Genomic DNA, 24,459 nt, shown 5'->3' with positions numbered 1-24,459 from the left:
TATAAAGACACATATACATATAAACACATATTAAATTTTGCCAAAATATTTTTCATGTTTTCCTAAATGTATGCAGAGCCAAACTTTTTCTACCACAATAAATGTGTATATATATATATATATATATATATATATATATATATATATATATATCTTTATTAATTTTAGAAAACAAAATATTTTTCTTAATTTATACCTGCTATCCTTACAGATTTATTTCTGTTGCATTATATTACATAAGCAACACTAACAGAAAAAATTGAAATCTGACATTTGACAATAGTGTTAAAACATAAAATACAAATATTATATTTTATAAAGTATTAAATGCTTATCTAAAGAGTGTGAAGGGTTTCTTTTGCCTTAAAATACCTAAAATTCATGATTTTCATGGAGATAATATTTGGCATTATTTTAAGAATAAATGCTTTAACCTCATATATAAGAATTGTATTATAAAGAAGCAAGTAATGTATATTATTGTATCAATTTTATGGGAAAATTCTCTGGAAAGTATATTTTGTGTGTTTTTATGCATGCCTTGAAAAATATAGTCAATAGTTGCTATCTCTTTAAGGAAATGTAACTTTTATTAATAGATAAAATGTATGTTCATATAGTTACGGATTTTAAAGCATACTTTTCTGTGATCACATAGAACTTTAAATAACATGGGGATGCCAAGAATAAAATCCCAAGTCTTTGGTACAGACTCATATGTGATAATATATATTGAAATTATAGGACTCGCTCATACAATCAAGTAAAATTAAAACTTATCTTACTCCTACACTTTTAAAAGCCTGATGAATTATTATCTGCATTAATATGACAAAATATCACCTCGCTAGAATTTTGGAAATTTCATTGAAAACTAAAAGCTAACGAATAAAGAAATTATTGCCTGATGAAATGTTATAAACTATTATTTTAAAAAAGATTCTTTTGTTTTTCTTTACTGAGAAATAGAGAAATGCCCATAGATTTATATCGGAGCTGAAATTTTCGAAGACACACATGTAACTATGAATAAAAGTATTAATGAATATAATGAATAATGGTACTCATTTTGAAATTTTAAAATAATTTAAAACTCTTCTCCAAAGAAATTTTAAACACTTAATGGCTGATTACATTTTAAATTAAGTTTACTACTTTATTTGTTTTATTTTTAATGCATAATAAAAGAAAAATCTTTAATGACTGTGATTTGTTCCTCTGAACTAGAAATTACTCCTCATATGTTCTCAAAACATTTCAAAAGGAAAAACAGTCCAGGAATGATACACTCAAACCACAACCCCTATTAATCGATATTATATATAGTTTATAGAAATTAAAACATATAACTAATCAAAGGTGCCTCCTTAGAATAAAAGTTGCAGCATAATACCTGCAAAATTATAAATGACAAATGAAATTGTTCACAGTGTATATTTTTTACTAATATCATTAATATCCTATAGTATGAAGTGTGAAGGAGGTCAGGAGTTTGGGAATCATTGTTATGAGTCTCTATAGTTCAGAACCTCCTGTATTGGAGAAGTGGGAATAAGTGGATAATGTTGCTATTAAAGAAAAACTTTTACTTTCACCTTTCATTTTGAAATACTGAGTTTGTTGTTTATACTATGATATCTAGTTCTCTACAGATCAATCTCATTTTTATATGTTTGGATGGAATCTATATATTTACCATATGCTTAATTATTTTTTATTGAAAAGGTCATAATTATTTCAAAAGAATTCTATCATCCTATCATAAAGGATGTTTATGAATCATTAAAATCATTAAATGTTATGAATAATTAAAATTGATCTTCCAAACACCAAAAAAAATATATTTCTTTAAAAATTTTATTTTAGTAAATCTTATTTTTCTGGTTCAATACATTTCCTTTTATGAAATCATGTTAAAATGACATGTAGTAGTACTTAAAAAACATGGAAAGAGATCTTCAAACAAAATTGGAAATCCTATAAGTGAGAAATCCCCAGCTTCCTCACCTCTTAGGAAGCCTTAATCGAAAACACCTGTTGATAAGTCACCCTAAGACATAATGAGAAATTCTTGATAAGCCAAAATTAGTAGTTATTCTTATTATTAATAATCTCCACTTGACTTTAGGTTGCATATTATCACATGAAGTAATGCACATGGAAATTGCTCCTATGGAAAAGATTTTATAAATTTGTGTAACTATCTATCTGCCTTTCCCATCATAAAATCTTTGATCTTATGCTTCAAAATCAGTCTTGTAGTTTTAAAACGAACAAATTATTTAATTATTAACTATGTTTGGTATAATTGACTCTACTGTGGGTAATTTTAATCTATTAAAATCTATTGTTTAAACACTATATAGGTTGCTTTAATTTATTCAAGGAACTTGATAAAAACCTAAAGTAAAATTCTGTCTCACAAACTCTTGTTTCTATACAGGTTACATGATTATTCTAGATCCACATTCATTAAAAGCACTCTTGTGCATAAGAAAAACCTGCAGACATTAAAATTTACATCTTAGATGCTATGAAACACACACAAATGCTTTGATGTTTAAATAAATCTTAACTTTTGCTGTAACATGAGTCTTAGCTGTAACATGAACCTTATAAGTCACAAAGTTCTTAAATTTTCTATCATCACATTGTACCAGAGTATTGAAACACACTTATAAAATTTTTTCCAATTCATTTGGTAGAATTATATTCTGAAACTTCTAAGCAGTCTTCAAAACGCTGGAACAAAAAGATGAACCACACCTAGTAGCTGTGAGTACAAGTGAACTTTGTGGATTCAAAGTCTACCTTAAGAAATACACATGAAATTAATGCTATGTTTCTTTCCTGGGCTATATTATGTACACACTGTAATAAATGCATTTGAAAGAAGATTATGTTATACCAATGTGCTTTCACTCAAGCATGCCACTTTAGCACAATGTTTTTGCAGGATACCAGTTTCACAATTTAAAAAGACACTAGTTAATTTACTATGTTCTCCATAATAAGTATTGAGATAAAACTGATACGTTTAAAAATAAATAAATATATTAGGAATTTACAAAGAATCCCTTAGAAGACTGCAAAAATTCAATACAACAAAAAGCTATTTTAACAGTTGATGCTGAGAATATTTTCAGGACATAAACAATATGGGAATTTAATTTACTTTGAAAAAATCAAACTTTGTGTCTTTGGCATGGGTTAAGATTCTAAAGGAGACTATCAATACAGTTTGCCTTTTGTTTTTTGCTAAAATTGTATATTTGTGTTTGTGTTTGCAATTTTGACTTTTTAATGTTAATAAGAATCATCAGCATTATCACTCTTAAGCAGTGATCAGCTTCAAGGACAGCATGTTGTAAATACAGCACAGACATCACTGTCTCTTAAAAACTTCTGGATATTTTCATCAAACATTGTTCCCCACTAGTCTCACCAAGAAATCAGACTTGCTGAGAATTCAACTTACACCAATTACTTTTTTGTTGTTAGAAACTAAATGGAAATTCAACTTATAGCAATTGAAGTGAAGGATTAAGCATTAACCCTTTGTGACATCTTCGAATTGTTAATGGTATAACTATAAGAAATGTTACAATAGACATGTATTTATAAAATAACTGCAATAGATTCTAATATATATTTTAGAACTGGAGTATAGTTTAGTGGTTGATTGCTTGCCTCCCATGTGCCCTGAATTTGACCCCCAGTGCTGCAAAAAATACCTATACACATATATACATTTCAGCATTATCTTCCCCATTAGAAATATTATCACACATACCAATTTTACAGTCACAGAAAGACTTGCACAGAAACCATATTTTTAAAATGGGAAATTCCTTTTAGGTTTATATAGAACTCCCCAAAATCATGATTACTGATATACAGTTAACACTATAAATGTAGGATTTAATACTATAATTGATACATTAGTATTAAACAATATCAAGAATAAGGGTTTGTTTTACCAAGATATTGTGCTATTATAGGAAAATATGTTTTGCTGAAAATTAGCATGTGGAAAACTTATTATGTGAAAAAATAGGATTATTAAATTTTGCTATTCAATTTTAAAATAAAAACATTACTGAGTCAAGTGTCATTAAAAATTATTTGCTTTTCAAAGCATAGTAATATGAACAAATTATTTTTCATTTACCTTGCACTAATTTTCCTCCCAAAGTGTCACTTTTAGTTAAGCTCAGTTTTACACTTCAAGCACTGCTCATCCAGAGTAATTTGTAATAACACACATTCATAGTGAACAAAAATTAAGATTTTCTGAGACACAACTCAATGTGAATAAAAGAGTGGATATTAATACAGCCACCCTTTTAAAGAATCTGTATCTATGCTTTGTCAGTCATTTAGTTTTTGTCATATATTAGTAGATTTGAATCATATTAAATAATATATAATAAACATCACTTAGAAATACTGAAAATCACCCTATGTAAACTAAATGCAACCTAAAATCCAATGCAACTTTGCTTCCATTTGCATTAGCACAAAATGATTCTGTGACTCTCTTGCATAATGATCCTGTGACTCTATTCATTCCTCAGTGACTTCAAGAAACATCAGAAAAAAACACAGGATACAACAAATTTTAAGTTTTTCCTAGATATTTACAGGTCACTATCCCTAGACTGGATTTATTCAAACTTTTGGAATAACTTCAAGTGTTTAACTTACAATTCAAAAGCATAAGTTACACTAATGCATTATGCTGCAGCTTCATCTGAAGAATAAATGAGATCTGTGTCCTTTAAAGCACTTTTTAACTTTTTGGGGAGTGGTGACTTAGTCAAATTGATTTAAGCTCTAGAATTCTGACTAGTTCCTATTCTGTAATTTTACAAGCTAATATTTAGATATAATTACCTTTCATTTTAGCATCAAAAATTTTAAAATGAATTAAAGTCTTTTAAAGAGAATTACTTTTTTCTATACTGGAATTTGTGTTTCAAAAAGTAATGTAGACCAACAAATAAAGTAAAATAAACTAGGACTACTGTACACTGCTAACATTTTGAAATCTACAAAAATAAACTTTAAAAAAGCAACAGAATTAAGACATTTACATCTTACAGATTTCAGACTATTATATGTGAGGGTTTATGTGTAAAATCTGATGTACACACAGTGTTAAAGTTTAAACCATTTTCAGTTTCAAAATTCCCCTCACTGTTGCTGGCAGCATGGCTTGTCCCATTCTAAAGGTTTCAGGACAGCTCCAACACCAGCAATAAAGTGAATTCAGTCCCAGTTACGCTAAAAGTCTCCTACCTGAATGATGGACATCCGAGTGGCAGGGGTCTCGCTCGCGTTAGTCCCTTGTCCTGGGAAGCTGGTGTGGCAGCCTGCGTGCCCCTGAGGGACAGTTAGGTTGTTGGAGGCTGGTTTGAGATACATCACCTCTGACCGGGGCGAGCTGAGGGGCAGGCGGGTTTGGTAGTCGAAGTACATGGGGGAAGTGGCCAGGGAGGGACTGCTCACCACGTTCATGACGTTCATGGCGTTCCTCTCTTCCACCTCGCTCTGCACCAGCATGATATCATTTTTGTTGATTTTCTTCTTCTTGCCCTTGCCCCCGCCCAGCTGAGGGTGGCTGTATTCGGCGATGCGGCAATTGTAAGTACGGATCTCCTTGTTCTCACGCTTGCACTTGACAGCTATGGTGATCATGGCCGCTAGGAGGATGATGGAGATTGTGCTCAGAGTCACAATAAGCGGCAGAGACATGTCCCAGTGGTGTTGTTCGCCATTCACCCGGGGTACCCCTTCTGGCAGGGAGCCTCTCACCTACCGGATAATGAGCTTGGCCACAGCGGACAAGGTGGGCTTGCCATGGTCTGTCACCTTCACCACCAGTTCCACCACGGGTGTCACGTCCTCCCAGAAAGGGTGCAGCATGCGAATCTCGCCGCTGGATGGATCAATCTCAAACAGGTGGTCATCATTGCCATCCACAATCTCTTACGTGAGGCGCCCGCTCTCGCCAAAGTCGCTGTCTAAGGTGCGCACGGTGCTTACCAGGTAGCCCAGGCCAGCGTTGCGCGGGACCTGAAGCTCAGCGGTGTCGTTCTGCAGCGTGGGCAGCACGATCACTGGCGCGTTGTCATTCACGTCTAACACTGTCACTCTCACCGTGGCATTACTCTCCAAGTGTGAGGGTGCTCCAGAGTCCTTAGCAAGCACCTTGAACTCAAAAGCCTTGGTCTGCTCGTAATTAAAGGAGCGCAGGGCATATATGGCCCCATTGGTGGGGTTCACAGACACATAGTTGTAGATGGACACGTCGCCGATGTGCGAGGGCAGAATGGAATAGGACACTGTGCCGTTTTGGCCCAGGTCGGGATCCTGGGCGAGCAGGGAACCCAGGTACTCTCCTGGAATGTTGTTCTCATGCACTTGCAGCACCTAGCGCCCTTTGGTGAAACGAGGAGGGTTGTCATTCTCATCCAGAATCTTGACCGCGAACGATTTGGTGGAGTTGAATGGAGGTGAGCCTCCGTCCCTCGCCACGACTGTCACATTGTACTCGTCCTGTGTCTCTCGGTCTAGCGGGCGGTCACTCACCACCGTGTAGAAGTTATCATAGTTCTCCTCAAGCTTGAAGGGAACAGAACCCCCGGGACCGCCTAGGCCGCCACCACCGCCTGTCCCTCCTCCACCTAGGACTCGACATTGCAGCTGCCCGTTTTTGCCCTAGTCTCTGTCAGTGACCCGCACCAGGGCGATGCCTGTGGCAGGCGGGGCGGCCTCGCTCAGCGCCCCCTGGCCCACCTAGACGAAACCAATGGACGGCGCGTTGTCATTGCGGTCGATGAGCTTGACTGTGACCTTGCAGTGGGCCGGAATTGGGTTAGGTCCCAAGTCTCTGGCATGTACGTCTATCTCCAACATCCCATTCTCTTCATAATCCAGGTTGCCCTTAACACGAATAAGACCGGTCTTTGGGTTTATGAAGAAGAGCTCCCGCACGCCAGCGGGGCGTTCTCGGGCAGTTCTACCAAGTAGGAGGGCGCCTCGAAGACAGGGCTGTTGTCATTAGAGTCTATCACCTTCACGTTGATCTGCATGGTAGCAGACCGTGGCGGCTCGCCGCCATCCAGCGCAGTCAGAACAAGTGTCTGGTGGTTCTGTTGTTCACGGTCCAACGCCTTCTGTATGACTAGCTCTGGGAACTTGGTGCCATCGCCGCGGGACTTGACGTCCAGTACAAAGAGACCATGGTCATCGCGCGTGAGCAGATAGGTGCGGAGCCCGTTCTCGCCCGCGTCTGGGTCATGTGCGCTGGTAAGGGGAAAGCGGGTTCCGGGGGCCGCGTTTTCGGAGATGTCCATTTCGATCTGATCTGAGGGGAAAGAAGGAGCGTTGTCGTTGATGTCCTGGATCTATACCTTAATCATGCAGATTTCCTTGTCGTTGGCGAACACCTCGAGGGACGGCTGACACTTGGCATTGTGGCGACACAAGGACTCACTGTCGATTCGCTGTTTGGTGTAGAGCAGCCCACTATCGGCGTCCACGTCTAGCAGGTGCGGTGCCGAGTTCTCCAGCACCCGGTAACTGCCCGACTTGCCTCGCCCGCCGCTGCCACCGCGTTCAGCGGGCGGAAGCCCTGGCTGCAGTCTAGCATCTTTGCCGATGTTGCCGATCACGGTGCCGGCCCCTTGTTCCTCAGGCACTGAGTCCTTCCTTCCTTCCGCACCCGGGCTGCGGCAGCAGGCAGTCTCTCCTTATTCCGCTCAAGTTCCCCGAACCTGTTGATCTACAGTATCTGCACTGGGGGAGAAGCAGCGGCGCAGCGGAGCTGCAGCGGCTTGGAGCAAGGCGGCGGCTCCCTGCGGCTGAGGGCGAGCCCGGGGCTTTGTCTCTCCCGCCTGGACTTCAGGAGGCTCAAACTTGAGCGATGAGGCCGGCGATAAGAAGGAAATCGAGTCTGGGAGGGATGATAATGAGCTAAAGAATCGGTAGGTTTTCCTGGCTCCCGCTAGGGCGCTGCAAATCCAATCCAGCCGGTAGCCTACGGAATACTCTTCACATCTGGTGGGGGAGGGTTCGGGGAGGTGTGTCTCCAGGCAGATCGGAAAGTGAAATCCTTACTTGTTACTCGTCTCCCGTGATGAAATTGATGGGAATGAGGAGCACGAACAGAGAGTCACAGATATATTTTTTGAAGCTTCGTCGGCGCACTGTGAAATGTCTGCTTGCTGCGCAGGCTGGTCTGTTTTCAGGCAGTGTTTTGCTGCATTTAGAGATCTAATCTTGCATTGCTGGCTGAGGCAACGGCGGCGGCGGACTGCATCTCCCAGCCAAGCGTATTTTTTTTCTCTCTCCTTTCCGAGCAGCCAAAGGGAGGGGAAGAAATGCAGCACATATAACTAGTGTCCCGATTTGTAGTTTCCTCCCCCTACCAGGCTCCTCCCTCTCTTCCTCGGTAAAGGCTCTCCCCCGAAATCAAGAAAGCCACAGCTTGATCAGCATTTGCAGTGTGAGTCTATTGGGAGGGGAAAATATATAGATATATCTCCGCCTCTGGTCGTGGAACACACTCTGGTATCTACGCGAAGCCAGTAGCCGCCACTACCATCCCATTCTCTTCCTGTGAGCAAGGACTTCTCTCCATGCAGTTTAATTCCAGTTTGCTTTTCTTCCCAGGCAAAAGGAAATCAACAGGCAACTCATGGTTGGACGTGCAGATTTGAAGGGGGAGGGGGGAGGCTGAATAAAAAGGAAGGGGGAGCCACCCTCCCAGTCCTCCAACACACACTCTCCCTGTCACTCGCTAGAAGGGAAACAGTCTCTGCATTCACAGGGCTGGGCTGTCAAGTGCCTCTCTTTTCTTTCTATTCAGCACCTCCTTCCAATGGCCCAGTCTCCCAGTCCTCTTCATCTAGAAAAGAAAACCTTGGCGAAGAATAAAAGTGGTGAATATTTGAAGAGATTAAGGTGCGGGTTTTTTCTCTTTTCCTAAAAATAAAAAAAAAATAATAGTAGGAGGAAAGGGCTAGATGAAAGAAACACATCAAGGTTTGGCGTGATGCATTCTGCAGTCTCGCTATCACATAGTCTCTCTGGGTGACTCGGGAGGGCAGGGGTTGAGAAGCTGCGGGCCGCGGCGGTCCTGCCAGAGTAGCCCACCCCGGGAAGCTACCTCCAAGGGGAGGTTAGGCAAAGGTTTGTCTACACATTATTTCGGGTTCTCGAGACGCCTCGATATACGGTAATGACACATCTAGAAATGCAGGTGTTCTGATCTGCCGGATGAGTCAGAAGCAGCAGAACGAATGGTATTCACTTTCGCCTCATGGTCCTCCCTTCACAGACATTAGTTGTGGCTTCTTCCTACCGCTTTCTCTGACTCACTCTATAGAAAGAAAAACCAGATTCATGTTTCGGAGGGAAAAAAAAAACAAAAAAACCGAGAGAAAGGGAGTGGGGGAGGAAGGTGATGCTGAATCCAGGAGCACTTTTACTCTACCTCTTTCTGCTGGAGTCCGAGGTTCTGGAAAACAAGTCGTCTGCTTTGCTAGGTGTATTTATTTTATTTTATTTTATTTTATTTTATTTTATTTTATTTTATTTTATTTTATTTTATTTTATTTTATTTAAAAAAAAAAAAAACGCTTTATCTCGGTTAGGCGTGAGACACCCCCAAACCTTTCAGAGTCTTAGGGGGAAAATCACGTTTCCAGAGATTATTCTCAGCCCTGTATCATAGTTCAAGATTTTCCTCTCAGTATTCTCTATTCAAAGTCCAGCATCGGTGTGCATAGCTAATTGTGCAGTCTGTTGTGGAGAGCTTTTATTTTTATTTTTAAATTCTTCCTTTTCTGTCACGGGTGGTCTCTTTCAATCTCTTGCCCATCAGGATCACCCCAGAGCCTGAGAAAGACGTGCGTATTTCAAACCAAATAAATCCATCCCCGCAAGCAAAGCAACGAAGGAAATGAAAGGTGAAAATTCAATTCAACAGTTGGAGTAGCGTCTCCCCAGCCGCCCTCCACCGCTGCCGCATCCGCCGGGCTCGCAGTCCCTGTTCTCTCCCTAGCGTCTCTTGCTGACTGACTCCATTCACCTCACGCCGCCGCTTAAACATTGATACTGATTCCCTGCCAGCCAATCCGCGTGAGGAGCAAGGCCCTGCCTTCTCGGCCCACGCCCAATAGGAGGCGGAGAAGAGGGTGGCGGGGGCGGGGCCAGGAGCCCCAGTGCTTTAGAGTCATTGATTAGATCAGTTAGATGGTAAACCAATGCTGCCAGCCAAGCCAGCTACATGCTTTAGCGGCGGCGCCCAGGGCCTCGCTGCCGAGTCTCCCGGGTCTTTAACTACCCGGAGAAGCTCCTCCACTGTTTTCCTCCGGTAAAGAGAATTAAAAAAAAAAAAAAAGTTCGATATCAATTTGATTTTTTTGGTTGTTGTTGTTCTGCATACACTGGAATGAGAATCACAGCATGCTTTCCAGAGTAAGGTAGCTGCAGTCTTCTAATGGATTTCTGTACATACACATACACACAAGCTTTCATCTCACACACACCCCTGCCAGGGAGATGCAGATTTCCTGATTCCAGGTGGACCCATCAGAATGAGGTGCGGAGGTGTGTGTGTGTGTGTGTGTGTGTGTGTGTGTGTGTCTGTGTGAATGTGTTTCTGACGGGCTTGACACGTATTTCAGTGAGTGTATGTGTGAATTCGAGGGTGCTCGCTGAGCCAGCTTCTGCCGGCGCTGGAGCAAACACTCCCAGAGCAACAGCAATCAATATGTAACTTTTTTCATCCTTAGAGAAAAATCAGCTGTCCCCAGGCTCCCATGCAAGTAAAGTCCCTTGATTATGAAAGTGTTTCAGAAGAAAAGCAGACGCCAGTTGAAAGAGGCCGTGTGTCCTTAGAGGAAAACAATCTCTCTTCTGAGGAGAAAGTCTCTGTCTAAACAAGCATTCTAGCTTATTAAAACTAAAACCTGGCTAAATAATACTTGGAGTTATCCTCCTTCCAACTCAAGGTTCAAGGCAATTAAACGCCCCCAGAACACACAATAGTTTTGGCGTTTTGTTCATCTCCATCCTTGTTTTTAAAGTTCCACAAGGCAATTGAATTTTATCTTTTTAATTCCAAATAGCCATTGATAACAATATTTGCCACGCCAAAGTCCTATGCATAGAAGCTAAATTGTAAAAACATGATGGTAGATCCAGTCAATCTTTTATAAGTCATCTCTCTCTCTCTCTCTCTCTCTCTCTCTCTCACACACACACACACACACACACACACACACACACTCCAAATTCTTCCCCAATTTTAGAATCTCAAAGGTTCTTTTCTCCTAAAAGATTATCAAAAACAACCACAAGTGAAGACTGGATTGCTCCTGATCCATTCTGGGAAAGAGTTTAGGCAAAAAAGAAAATTGAAGTATTGAAATAGAAAAGGTGAGTGTTTTGATTGCTAGAGTATTGATTGCAATTCATAAATACTGAAGTTAAGTTGCCATTTATAAATTGTGAATGACTAACATACAGATCTGTAACATGAATCATTCAGGATTCAAAGAACATCAAATCCAGACCAATTACAATAAAGTTCTGAAGATTTTTGTTGGGATAATTGCTTAAAGATTCAGGTGAAGGAGCTATTTATTTCCCTGAGGCTTCAATGAGATAACTTGTAGTCAGAATGTGCAGTCTGATTTGTATCCAAATTTACCACTCCTATAGGAAACTCTAGCAGTTTAAAAAGTCAAAGATAAACCTTCAAATCCTAAAATGTCTTTGCCTTTTCAAAATAGACAGTTTTTCAGATATTTACTGTTGATGAATAGAGACATAGAAGCTCCTAGAAATTTTCGTTCTTTGAGTGGGTGAAACTATAGCTTTGTATCTCTTTGGGATTAGTACCTCTGTTTATCTCATGTACTTTGGAAGTTGAGTCTTTGAGTCTTCAAAAGCAGCAGCTAACAAATAAAAACTAATGATTACACATTCATTTATTAATAACTACTTTTTTATATGACAAATGTAAAGTGTTTTGCATTACATACTAATTCAGGGAAAGTCATAAAATATCCTTACTTAAAATTTACCATCATGCAAAAATTAAAGAAAAAAATAATTCCAAAAAAGGGTATTATTTTTTTTAAAAAAAAACTGTTTTTATGAGTGTATTATAGTAATGGAGTTCATTTTTTATGAGTGTATTATAGTAATGGAGTTCATTTTTCATATTCATAAATGATTATATAGTTTGTTCCACTTATTATGGTTTATTGATCAGCCTTAATTGGATGTGATTTGTGCAGCTGGGGGATACTAGAAATACAATGTCTAAAAAGAGAGACAGTGATTTAAAAATGTATCCTTAAAGACAAAAATTTGCTGAAAACCCCTCCAGAGTAATTATGTCACACCTCCCCCTAGTGTATGGAAAAAGAACCACCACACTAACAGTGAATACCACAGGGCATCTGCCAAAGGAGAGCAAAAGAGATATATAGTAAATATATTTTACTTATGTTGTAGCATTGGATTTTGTTGTTGAAGACTGTTATGTACCCAAAGTAATTAATTTTTATCTTTATGTTCCACACTTATTTTATTTTTAAAGGAAATTAAATCAACTGATATCTCACTTCCAATTTTCCAATTACTTGCTTGTCTTTAAACAGATATGATAATCATGATTAATTTTTCATCATCTTCTATATTCTATCTTTTTCCACAGATAGATTTTATGTCTACACATAGTAATTTGAGATGGTGTTTTAAACTATGCTTAAAATATTAAACTCAAATGAAAAAGAAAAAGATGATATACATATATCATCAGAAATATTCTTGATTCTGATACCATAGATTGATTTCTGTACCGTGGAAGACTAGACCTGTGGTATAGAGTTCAGGAATCTAGAGGATTGTAGTGTTGTGCCCATGTTATAACATTCTTCTGTAATTTATCCTGCTTGCTGTTATCTTGAATTCAATAAAATACGGCTCTTAGGAGACATTTCTGATGTGGATGTTTTCAACACAGCCACTATTTATATAAAAGAAAATGCTCCCTCTCTATTATCTTTCTTATAATATTTTTACCATCATTTCACTAACTGGTTTCATACATTTTTATTTATGAACAAAGAGCCTTCAAAAATAAATTTAATAGCTAAATAATACATATGAGAAGTATCAAAGTCTCCATGTCACATTTAAATACCCCAAAGTACTAGTATCACATTCATAGCTAATTCTTCTACTTGCTGTTTTCTTTTAGAGATATTTGTGACCCAGTTCAAAAAACACAGTCATTGATAATTTGCTGACTTTTAATGAAAGCTTTATTTTTTAACAACTGAGAAATTCACACTAACATGACAATTGCTAAAACCTATCATTTTCCCTTAATAAGCATAAGTTATAATAAGCAATTCAAATGAACTATAATTTTTAAAGTTCAGGAGAAATATTTTCTAATTTCAAAAAATTTTTGAGAACTCAATTTCTTCTACATAACAAACATTTAAGTGTAAAGTCTCTCTCTAAATAGAGTATATAAAATCAAATATTAAGCATTTTTTATTTTTATTAAAATCATGAAATTTTGCCATTAGAAAACATATTCAAGTCAGGAAATAACTATATTTGCATTTTCTCTCATGTATATTTTATGATGTTTTACAATATGATCGTATGATTCAAAAGAATGTGCCTTCTTTTTTAGTATGTAAATATTACCAGTGAAAAATCAAAGTTACAATATTAACCCAACAAAAACATGCAAGTTATATCTTTAAGGAATTAATTTGCAATTCACACAATAAGAGAACTAAATTTACAACTTGTACCTTTATTATTTCTATACATTTATAAGTTAGTCAGAAGGATACAGATTAGATTAGATTGTGTAAAGTGTATCTCTTGAGACGTTTCAAACGGTATAGTTATATTCTCTCCCTGTCAGCTAGAAATGAAGAGTTCAATTAATTAACCTCAAGCCTCGCGCCCCATAAGAAGTTGCGTGCTCGCGCCCCCTTGTGGTCACTTTGACAATACAGACATTCAGGTATTTGGGAAATTCTACTCAGAAAAATTAGGTTCGCTTAATCTTTGCATGTACATTTTAAAACAAATGAAAAGCTTACGAATGAAATAGTTAATTTATAGTGTGACTGCTATATAGTTAATGTGGTTGATGTTAGGAACAAAAATATGTCATGATTTTATGCACAGTGCAGTAATACCATTATTTTTTGTAGTGAGGCAAGTTAGGACAATGCTGAAGCTGAGAGCCCATCCCTTAGAGGGCACCCGGGAAATTTGATTCAGTAGGTGGCACTCTTTCCTCACAGTCAGTTTTATAATGATGGCCTGAAAAGATGTTTCAAAAAGCTGTGTCACAGGAGGTCCTGCCTTTCAGGTGAAGCAAAAACCAAAAGCTTATGATCACTTATGGTTATAACAAGACAAGCATTTCTTTCCATTATTCTAAGGCATTTAAACAGCCTGTTATATAGCTATCACACAGAGATCAATGAGAAGAATATGCGAGAAGTATGCTGAGCTCTTCAGAAAACAAATAAGTACTCTATGAATCCTCTGCATTTTTATTATCATCATAATCATTAACCCTCCCAAGTTTCAGTGACAAGGTCTTACTTGGATAATTATGTTCTCTTTATGTAAATTCCTCTTTTCAGTGAACTAGGCGTATTATTTCCTCTTATATTTTAAAAAATTTCCTGAGCACTTCAGTTGAAAACCAAGCATTGTTAAACAGGTATTATCTATAATCCTTGAAATAGCATATTTTGTGTTAGGTAGAACACCTATTTTTCCTCTCTTTCCCACTAAATATGCATAAACAAGTACACATTAAATAAAATAATTTTTTATGTTTACTTGATGCATTTGAAATTTTGTTAAATAAAAGAAACCACTTGGAAAGAAGCATCATTAAAATCACCATGGATGAATTGATTTTTGGAGCTTCTGAGTTCAGATATGTGAAGACTTTTCAAAGATTTCTGAGTCAATGTCCACTGTTTCTAAAGAAGATGAGAGAAGAATATGCAGAATATTGAAATAATACTGAAATAAAAATATAATTACTTATAATATGTATTTTATTTTAAATTAAGTTTTGTTAGTGCATTATAATCACACATTATAATATATAGTAGTGAGATTCATTGTCACATATTCATACATGAACATAAGTTGGTTAATTACGTTCTCCAAGACAGGATTTACTTTAATTGAACACTGAAGGACTTAAGCTTATCTTGGTAGTAAAATGAGACATCTTTATTTTCATCAAAAATGGTTTTTATAGTGTGATTTTGATATGTGACAATCACAAATATAGTATTAAACCATCAGTTTAGATGCTTGAGTACTTATTTAAATATTGGCCAACTGTTCTGAGAACAACATAGTTTAAATTTAAAACATATTGGCTGTAATAATTAGATGAGTCTAGGTGCTCTATTTTCTTCTTTCTAAAGGATGGGTTCACTGAACATAAATCAAAAAAAGGCATAAAAAAGAAAGGCTTTGAATTTTATTGCACTTCTTTGCCACTTATACAATATAAATTAACAATATTCTGAAAGCATATCAATAAGGAACAGTTGTAATTAAACCCTTTTGTGACGTGGATCTATTTAGGAATCTGCTGACTCCTGAAAACTCCTTCTCATTAAATTTGATGTTGTTCTATAATTTTAGTTTATACAAATATTTTTATGAACATGTGTAGGAATTATATATACTTGACTAACATCCCATTGTGTACAAACATTACAGTTCCTATGTTTGAAAAAATTATGAAAAAGCATTTTAAGAAAGATGAGGTACATTTTGTAATACATTGCACTATATGAGCATTTTTTTGTTTTTGGTACTAGGGATTGAACCCTGGAGCACTCAATCACTGAACCAGCCTATCCCCAGCCCTATTTTGTATTTTATTTAGAGACTGTTTCCCTGATTTGTTTAGTGCCTTGCTTTTTCTGAGGCTGGCTTTGAAGTTGTGATCCTCCTGCCTCAGCCTCCAGGGCTGCTGGGATTATAGGTGTGTGGCACTGTGCCAACTATATAAGCATATTTTAATAATTAAAAAATTTAGGTTTTAAAGGAAAAAAAAATCCCATGCTTATGACCAGAAACTTTTTTTACAGTGGGAAACTTAGTCAACATGATCATTATGATGCAAGTGAATCACACAACTAGCAGAGAAGTAGAAGATTATCCATTGTGCAGGCTTTTCAATTTTATATTCAGGTTTAGCAGCAACATGTCCATTGAGATACAGAGATCTTCCTCAGTCAGATTGGTAGAAGATGAGCTGTGTAATTCTGTCTAGTTAGAGGTAAAGAGTACTGCTGATGTGAACAGGCAATAGCATTCAGTGAAAGGCATAAAAATTGGTGAGGTTTTAACAGTTCATTTTGCAACTCAACCATCAACAAATATAAATTAACATTATTCTGAAAGTAGTAGCCAGATTCTTTTTATTTGTGCATATTAATTATACAGAATAGTGGGTTTCATGCATACACATATTTGATGAATTTCACTACCAAGTACCTCCTGATTTACTACATTCTTGAGTCACAGACACTTCAAGGAATCTGATGAATGCATTTGAATTCCAAATATATTTCCAGTATGTTTTTATATTAAAAACATACACCTAAAATGTTGCCTAGTTTTAGGGGTCATGCATGAAGAAGCAATCTATGGAATTCCTTGTAATCCAGGGAGTCGAAGTTAGAAGAATTTTATGCACTTGAGTAGAAGAGTATTTCACCCCAAGTAAGTTAAGGATTAGAATGAAAACTTGTATATAAAAGAAGTGCAAAGAGTAGTCTATGGCATGGTAGTTACATATTTATTTTGTTTGAAGGTATGGAAAAATGACCAGATGATTAGATCTTTACTTTGTTTGTGTTTGCCTAAAATCTGCAGTCTCTGAACAAAGTTCTCTTTACTCTCAATGATCTGATCTTCCTCTGCGAGGAGGAACAGTATAAATGTGTCATTCTGTAAATGGAGCACTGTAGAACAGAGTTTCAGGACCATACCAACGAATCAAAGTAGATATTCTCTTGTGTAGAAGAATTAATACAGAAACAGGAGAAAATCTTTGTAAAAATTATACTTGGTTTTCTCAAAATGATTCTTGGAGATAGTGAATCCATGCAAGTTGGAATAGGTGGCCATGAAAGAAAAATAATATAATTTTTAAAACATCATGACTGTAAAATGAAAAACTACAGTGCAGGCAATCAATAATAGAAATAATATTGAAGAAAACAGACAAATACATGAAAAGGGTCAGATATTTTTTCTGTACCCCGAGCAATCATGTGAATGAAGGGGAAAATAAATTCAGCAAAAAATAAATATAACTATAAGTGAAGGATATTCATTACAGGATGTAAAAATAAATGATGGAAATTCTAAAACTAGAAAAAAAGTAGAATGAGAGAGAAATCTGTAACCACAAAAATATGAGGAAAAATGTTTATTGGAGAGATGAAAAAGGCTCAGGTTTGTAAATTAGATTAGACCATTGACTGTCAAGAAAAATGCAAAAACCAACACAGCCATATTCCTTTGATCTTTGAATTTCAAGGAGGATGAAAAAAATAAAATATTAAGCACTTTTTTTTAGTTGTCAATGAACCTTTATTTTTAAAATTTATTTTTATGTGCTACTGAGAATCAAACCTAGTACCTCACACATATTAGGCTCTACCACTGAGCCAGCCCTAAGTTTGATTTCTAGTGCTGCTTTAAGTGGAATGTTAGTCTACATTATTTTCTTTGTGACCAAATGCCTGACAAGAACAATTGAGGGTAGGAAAATTTATTTGGAGCTCTCAGTTTCAAAAGTTTAGTTCATGGTCGATTGATTTCATAGTTCTGATTGAGAGAGACAGAATATCCTGGACAGAGGGAAGCTGCTCAGTTCATGACCGCCATGAAGGAGAAAAAGAAAAAGAGGGGTTGGGAGAGTGTTCCTCTGTTCCACTTGTCAGGGGACAAAATATAAACCCCCTAAAGCACACCCCCAGTGACCTATTTCCTCCAGCCACACCCTACTTGCCTATAGTTGTCACTCAGTATAATAGTTCTTTCAAATTTTAATCCATCAAGTGGATTAATCCACTGATTGGGTTACACTTCTTATAATCTACTCACATCTGCCTCTGAACATTCCTGCATTTTCTCACATGTGTTTTTTGGAGGCTTCATATCTGAACCATAACGGGTGGTTTCCAACCTGTGGACAGGGATCCAGATAAACAGGAGTCTGCTGTATTTGTTGGAGTACCAACTAATTGATGAACACAAGAGGGATCTTCTACCACTTTCATCACAAGTGACATGTATGGGCATCAAGGCTGATGAGGAGAAGAGGAAGATAGCAAAAAATTTCAATGCTTACTGCTTGACTTGTGGGCAAAGCATTACAGTTATTGCATAGAATAAACCTAACAGTTATTTAGCATTTGGACTCAATTCAAACATTTAAAAATATATGATACATATTTTTACCCTCAACACTGATTGTCATACTCATTTTATACCTTCCTTCCCCTGCACAGCCAGTGGTGATGTATCCTTTTTAAAGACTTTAACTTGCACATTTAAGTCCTTCTGCATTTGTGGTTTTCTCCACTCATGTACCACAATAATGGATAATTTCCACAGTTTTACCTATATCCTGGTTTGGTATCCCTTTGTATATAAAATTTCTGAATAGTTATTTGTATTAACCTCACTTTGATGAGTTTTATCTTCTGTAAAATAAGTTCCTCTTCTAAATTTCTTATCCTAACAATAATAAATATTTAATATTAAACTTTGAGCTCTTTGGAATCACCTAGAACAGTTGGTTATCTCTCATGGAAAAGAAAATCTAAACAACCACAAGTGACATTAAAGGACAAATCATCCAAAGAGAAATATAATTAGCCTATTTTTGGATTTAGCAAATGAGTTGTGAATTTTAGGGCCAGGAATTATAATAGTGAACAGTCAGTCAGGAAGGTCCTTCTTGCAAAATCCCAGGTTGTGTCTAAATTCCATTCTGTGTGATGGTAGGAGTGAGGTTCCCATTTCCTTGCTGGCTGTCAGCCAGGAGAATTTCCCAGAGGTCTGCATTCCTGTCATCTTGCCCCTCCATCTTCAAGCCAGCAAAGCCTGTTCTTCCTCAAGATGGAAATCAGTCTGACTTCTAATACATCTCTTTGACCTCCAGCAGGGGAAACTTCTGTGGTTTTAATGGCTCGTGTTATTAGATTTGGTCCACTCATGTAACTCAGGACTATCTTGCTACATTAGAGTCTGTAACCTTAGTTATAGTTGAAAAGTCCCCTTTTCAAGGTAATGACCATTAGCAGATTACAGAAATTAAGATTTGGATATTTTGGGGAAAGCATTTTGTCTAATCACAAAAGAATTGGATAAATGAAAGATCAGTTATATAACAGTATTCTATTGATATTAATATAAAAATTAATAAAATTAAAAAAATTAAAATTTATATTAAAACAATAAAGACAGAGTATATGATAAAGGGACTTTTAAAAAGTTTGTATATAAATATTTGTTTATGGAAAAACTAGTTGGGAGATAAACATCAAGAATTTATAAAGATTATATAATAAGAATTTATGACTTAACAGTAGAATGATGATTTTTGGGGGGGAAGGGGGTGGGTACCAGGAATTGAACTCAGGGGAACTCGACCAATGAGCCACATTCCCAACCCTATTTTGCATTTTTAAAAATATTTTTCAGTTGTCAATGGACCTTTATTTTATTTATCTATATGTGGCACTGAGAATTGAACTCAGTGCCTCATGCAGGTAGGTAAGCACTCTTATCACTGAGCCACAACCCCAGCCCCCTATTTTGTATTTTTATTTAGAGACAGGGTCTCACTGAATTGCTTAGCACTTCACCATTGCTGAGGCTGGCTCCTTAAGTGCCCCTTGGTTCAATTCAACCCTCAACTCCCCCACAAAAAGCAACAAAGTTCATAGGACCAATGGCAGTCTTAACTGTGCCTAAATTTTTCTAACCATCCTGAGGTAGAGTGTATATGTGCTGTTCAGGATGGTATTATTTCATAAGTGATGTTGAAAGTGATATCAGAAAACCTTGGCTTTAATGTAATTCAGAAAGCAAGTCAGTTAATTTTGCAGAGATTAAATTTTTGCATCTCAAAAATACTAGTACAATCTCTAATAGTGCTCCCTTCCACATTTCTGGGGAGCAGCTGATATTTGGAATGAATTTTTCTAATTTTAAAATACAGTTGTCACTATGACTATCATGTCAGTCATGTGTACTTATATTATGATAACAATGAATATAGTGAACCCTTATGAATTTTAAATGTTTTAATGAAATATAGTTATTATATTTCCTTATAGTTATTATTCTCTGAACCACCACAAATACCATCATTTCATATCAAACATTGTAAATATTTAGAAGTGTGCTTTCTGGATTGATATTTTATCCCATTAATCCATTTAATATTTTACTTATTTGAAATTTACTTTCTTTTCATTTTTTAAAAATCTGAACAGATAATCAGGTGCTGGATTTTTATATTTGTTTACTTTTTCATTTGTTTGCTCCTAAATGTGTCTCAGCATAAACAACTGTAAAGAGCACAGATACCTCTCAAATGTTACATGGCATTTTACCCAAATATCTGTCAAGTAAAAGGTTAGAATTTTCACTTCTAAAAGAAAATACATACCAATTAGCAGCAATATTTTGCTGCCCATTGCATGATTTTGGCAGGGAAAAATTGACATGCTTTTTCATTATCGAAAGGACATTACTGTATGTGACTTCCTCTGTTGAATCCCTCTAAGTTGATTCATCGGTAACTTCTACACATTATTTTGATAGTTAATTTCAACATGTAATTTGTTTGACTATATGTTGACCTTATTAAAAATTATCTGTTAAATTAATTACTAGTAATCCTACATATCCTAAAACCCTAATAGATATTGCTTTCAGAATTTATACAGAAAATTTGCTGTTAGAATCTTACACTCAATAAAAATTTTGAGGTTATGATACTTTTAGATGTCAGTAGAATTGCTATAAATATTCATTGTCAGAAAACAGTTGAATAGTAAAGTTTAAATTTTTTTTTAGAATTAAAAGAAGTTTATTTAGATTAGTTTTAAATATGATTTTAATATTATTTTAAATTTAAGTCTTTGATACAAAATATTACTGTAAAATTTTAAAAATGTTGTTGAGTGATAGTTTGTATAAAAGAAGAAATATTCTACCAAATAAACCAATTAGATGATGCCAATTAAATTTTTATATAATTTATTTTTCTCCCAGCAATGAGATATCATACACTTTTTTCTATACCAGAACTTTATGCTTTTGAGTGGATATTTAGAATTTCATAGTGTAGCTGCATTATCATATATATAATTATTTATTTCTTAATAACTATATATTAATATATATATTTTGATGCTTTATTTTTAAAATATTGATACAAATATTCACACACTTTATACATTTGTGGAAATTCACATAAAATTATTTTGAAAGAAATTAGCTATGTCAAAAATACATATTTAATAACAGATATCTAACAGTAAGTTTGAAGAGCTATATTTTTTAAAAAAAGTTGATATCATAAAGATAAGGAAATAGCATGGAAATATTTCAGATGAGAGGAGACTAAAAAAATATGACAATCAACTGTAATGTCTGATTCTCAGTAGGATTATTTACTGAATTTAGAAAAATTGTACAAAGGACATTATTGGATCAATTAACAATATTAGAATACATACACTTAATTAAACAAAATAACTTTCAATGTTACATTTTAATACCAATAACTATATTGGTGTTACTTAAGGCAATATCCATATTTTGAGGAAACAAATATTGATATATTTATGAATAAATAATCATAACATATAAAACTTATATTCAAATCATTCAGAAAAGACATGCATGTATACATACAAAACTGAAAATATATTTGCATATATTTCTACAGATTCTTATATTTAAACATACATGTCATATAGAAAAGACAAAGAATGAGAAAGTAACTGTAGCAAAATATTGCCAAAAAGAAATATAGTGAAGAGTTTACAGGTATTCCTACAGGTGAAATTATTCTTATTGTTGACACTTTTTCTGTAAGTTTGAAATGATTTCTAAGTAAACATTTATAAAAATCAAGACTTTTTAAATTGCTCTCAGAAAAGTAACACTAAATTTTTAAACCTCTTTTTTCATATATATACATATATATATATATATATATATATATATATATATATATATATATATATATGAGTATTTACTAGCTTTCCTCTCTCTCTCTATTCTTCATCCTCCCTTCAACTTTCAAAAATCCATTAAACAAACTCAAACCCCTAATGAGGCATACTCAAGTCAGTGGAGGGTCCTGTGTACAGGTTTAGCCGTTTAATAGTGTTGGGAGATTAGCTGCATAAACCAGGTTGTACTTGTGGGAGCCATATTTCACACTCCATGAAGAGAAGAAGAAATACAGAAATGGCAAAGATATTGTGAAGTCTTTGGTTTTGTAGTGAAGCTGGAAGTAGTGGGTTGTACTCATGGCTTTAAACATATAGATGTTGATATCAACATAGATACAGAAATAAATATCTCTGTGTTTATGTTTTTTTTTGTGTGTGTGTGTGTGTGTATCATACACCTTTACAGTGGCTCACTCTAGCATTTAAACTTGCTTCAATCATTTGTTTCAGTACAGTTGATTTCAATCTTTCTGTCCTGTCATAATAGTCTTGAATGAAGTCTTCATTGCCGGTTTAACTAGTCTGTTGGAGATTTTCTTTTACACACTTATCATAGAAATTGTCTCCAGAATTAGAGTATTAATTAAATTACTGTGTATAAAAAGATTACAGCAGTCTGTAAAATTTTGAAGGAAGAGAGTCATCAAACTTCAATAAGAATTTATACACTATTTTCACTTTAGGTAGATGGCTATCAGTTTTGATATCATATGTTAAATATTTGACAGTATTAATTTTGGAATCATTTTATGATATGTCTTTTAACTTGTTTTATTTTTTCAATTATCTTTATGAAGTTAATTCTATTTTTTACTGAAGTGTCAGTTCCATGAATTTTAACACACTTCTTCATCCATATAAGTCATACATATAAATGACTTGATGCTACCATTGAGGATGCATTATGTTAATTAATATAGTATTAATTTTATTTTAATAGACTCAGGAAGAATATTATTTCTTTAGTCATTATCTTGATCTTAGAATTAAAAATAATTTATATCAATTGATAAAAGCAAAAGCATTTTCTGTTAAAAAGGATTAGTTACAATTCAATCAATATAATGAAATATAATCAATATAATAAAATATAATCAATATAATGAAATATATTTATGTATTCTACTATTATAGACATTACATGTGATAAATATACTACATTGCTATTTAAGGCATATATGGTATGTGATTTGATTGATAGGTGAAATGAAATAATATACATTAAATACCAACCATAGGGCACTAATAGGCACTCAGTGAATGCTTTTAATCTTTCTCTAGCTTTTCTTAAATTTCTTTTCTTTCCTTTGGATACAATAGAAATTATTAGAATAACAGAGGTTGGGCTAGAGTGATACTTAAGTATAAAATTGGTTAGCAATGAATAAAAATAATGTAAACATAGATTCTATAACAAGCACTCACTGTATAGAAGATCAACTTGCCAATAGTATTAAATCTTCAGTGAGTACTGTTATTGGGATCCACATGGTCTAGATATTTGCCTTCAAAATGGAGAAAATATAACAGTAAGGAACTCCAGGAATATTCCAGCAAGCTTCTGTTTTTTATGTAAAGTTAATATTAGAACTTTTTAAAAGACCTAAATAAGATGCATCCTTACTGATGTCCAAATTTAGCACTATTATAATTAAATCGAACACTATGATCATAAAATGAAATAACTTTGATGGAAAATAACATACAGAAGCAAACAGGATTATCAACAGGCAACTTCAACTTGCAATAGAGACAATATATATTAAAATATGAGATTTTAAAAAAGTAAGTGAATTTTACAAATCACTTACCTTTTGAAATATTTTTAATTATAAGCATAAAAAATACCATAATTAGTTCGTCCAATATTGCATGTTTCTCACATATTTTCTATTGATTTTAAAAGTGTAAAATTACTCTTTAAATTCAACTCTAAGAAATATTGTTGGTACAAAATATCCTTATTAACATATTTTGAAGTCATAGTAATTTTCTGCATCTTTTCCTTTATAGCTTATATGCTGGTTAATAAAAAATAAGTTTCCAATTATAATTTTTAAAAGAAAACTAATATGAATATATA

The 24,459-nt window shown here is 35.1% G+C and overlaps 1 pseudogene; it reads right to left on the bottom strand.

The window, feature by feature from the left end:
- The window catches only part of LOC143642341 (protocadherin-17-like), a 120,697-nt pseudogene extending 99,832 nt beyond the window's left edge, over window positions 1-20,865 (bottom strand).
- Window positions 20,866-24,459: the final 3,594 nt, after the last annotated feature.

This window comes from Callospermophilus lateralis, chromosome 11 (genome assembly GCF_048772815.1).
Source record: "Callospermophilus lateralis isolate mCalLat2 chromosome 11, mCalLat2.hap1, whole genome shotgun sequence".
NCBI lineage: Eukaryota > Metazoa > Chordata > Mammalia > Rodentia > Sciuridae > Callospermophilus > Callospermophilus lateralis.
The sequence above is the reverse complement of the archived record's forward strand: the minus strand, read 5'-3'. Positions and strand labels throughout refer to the sequence as shown.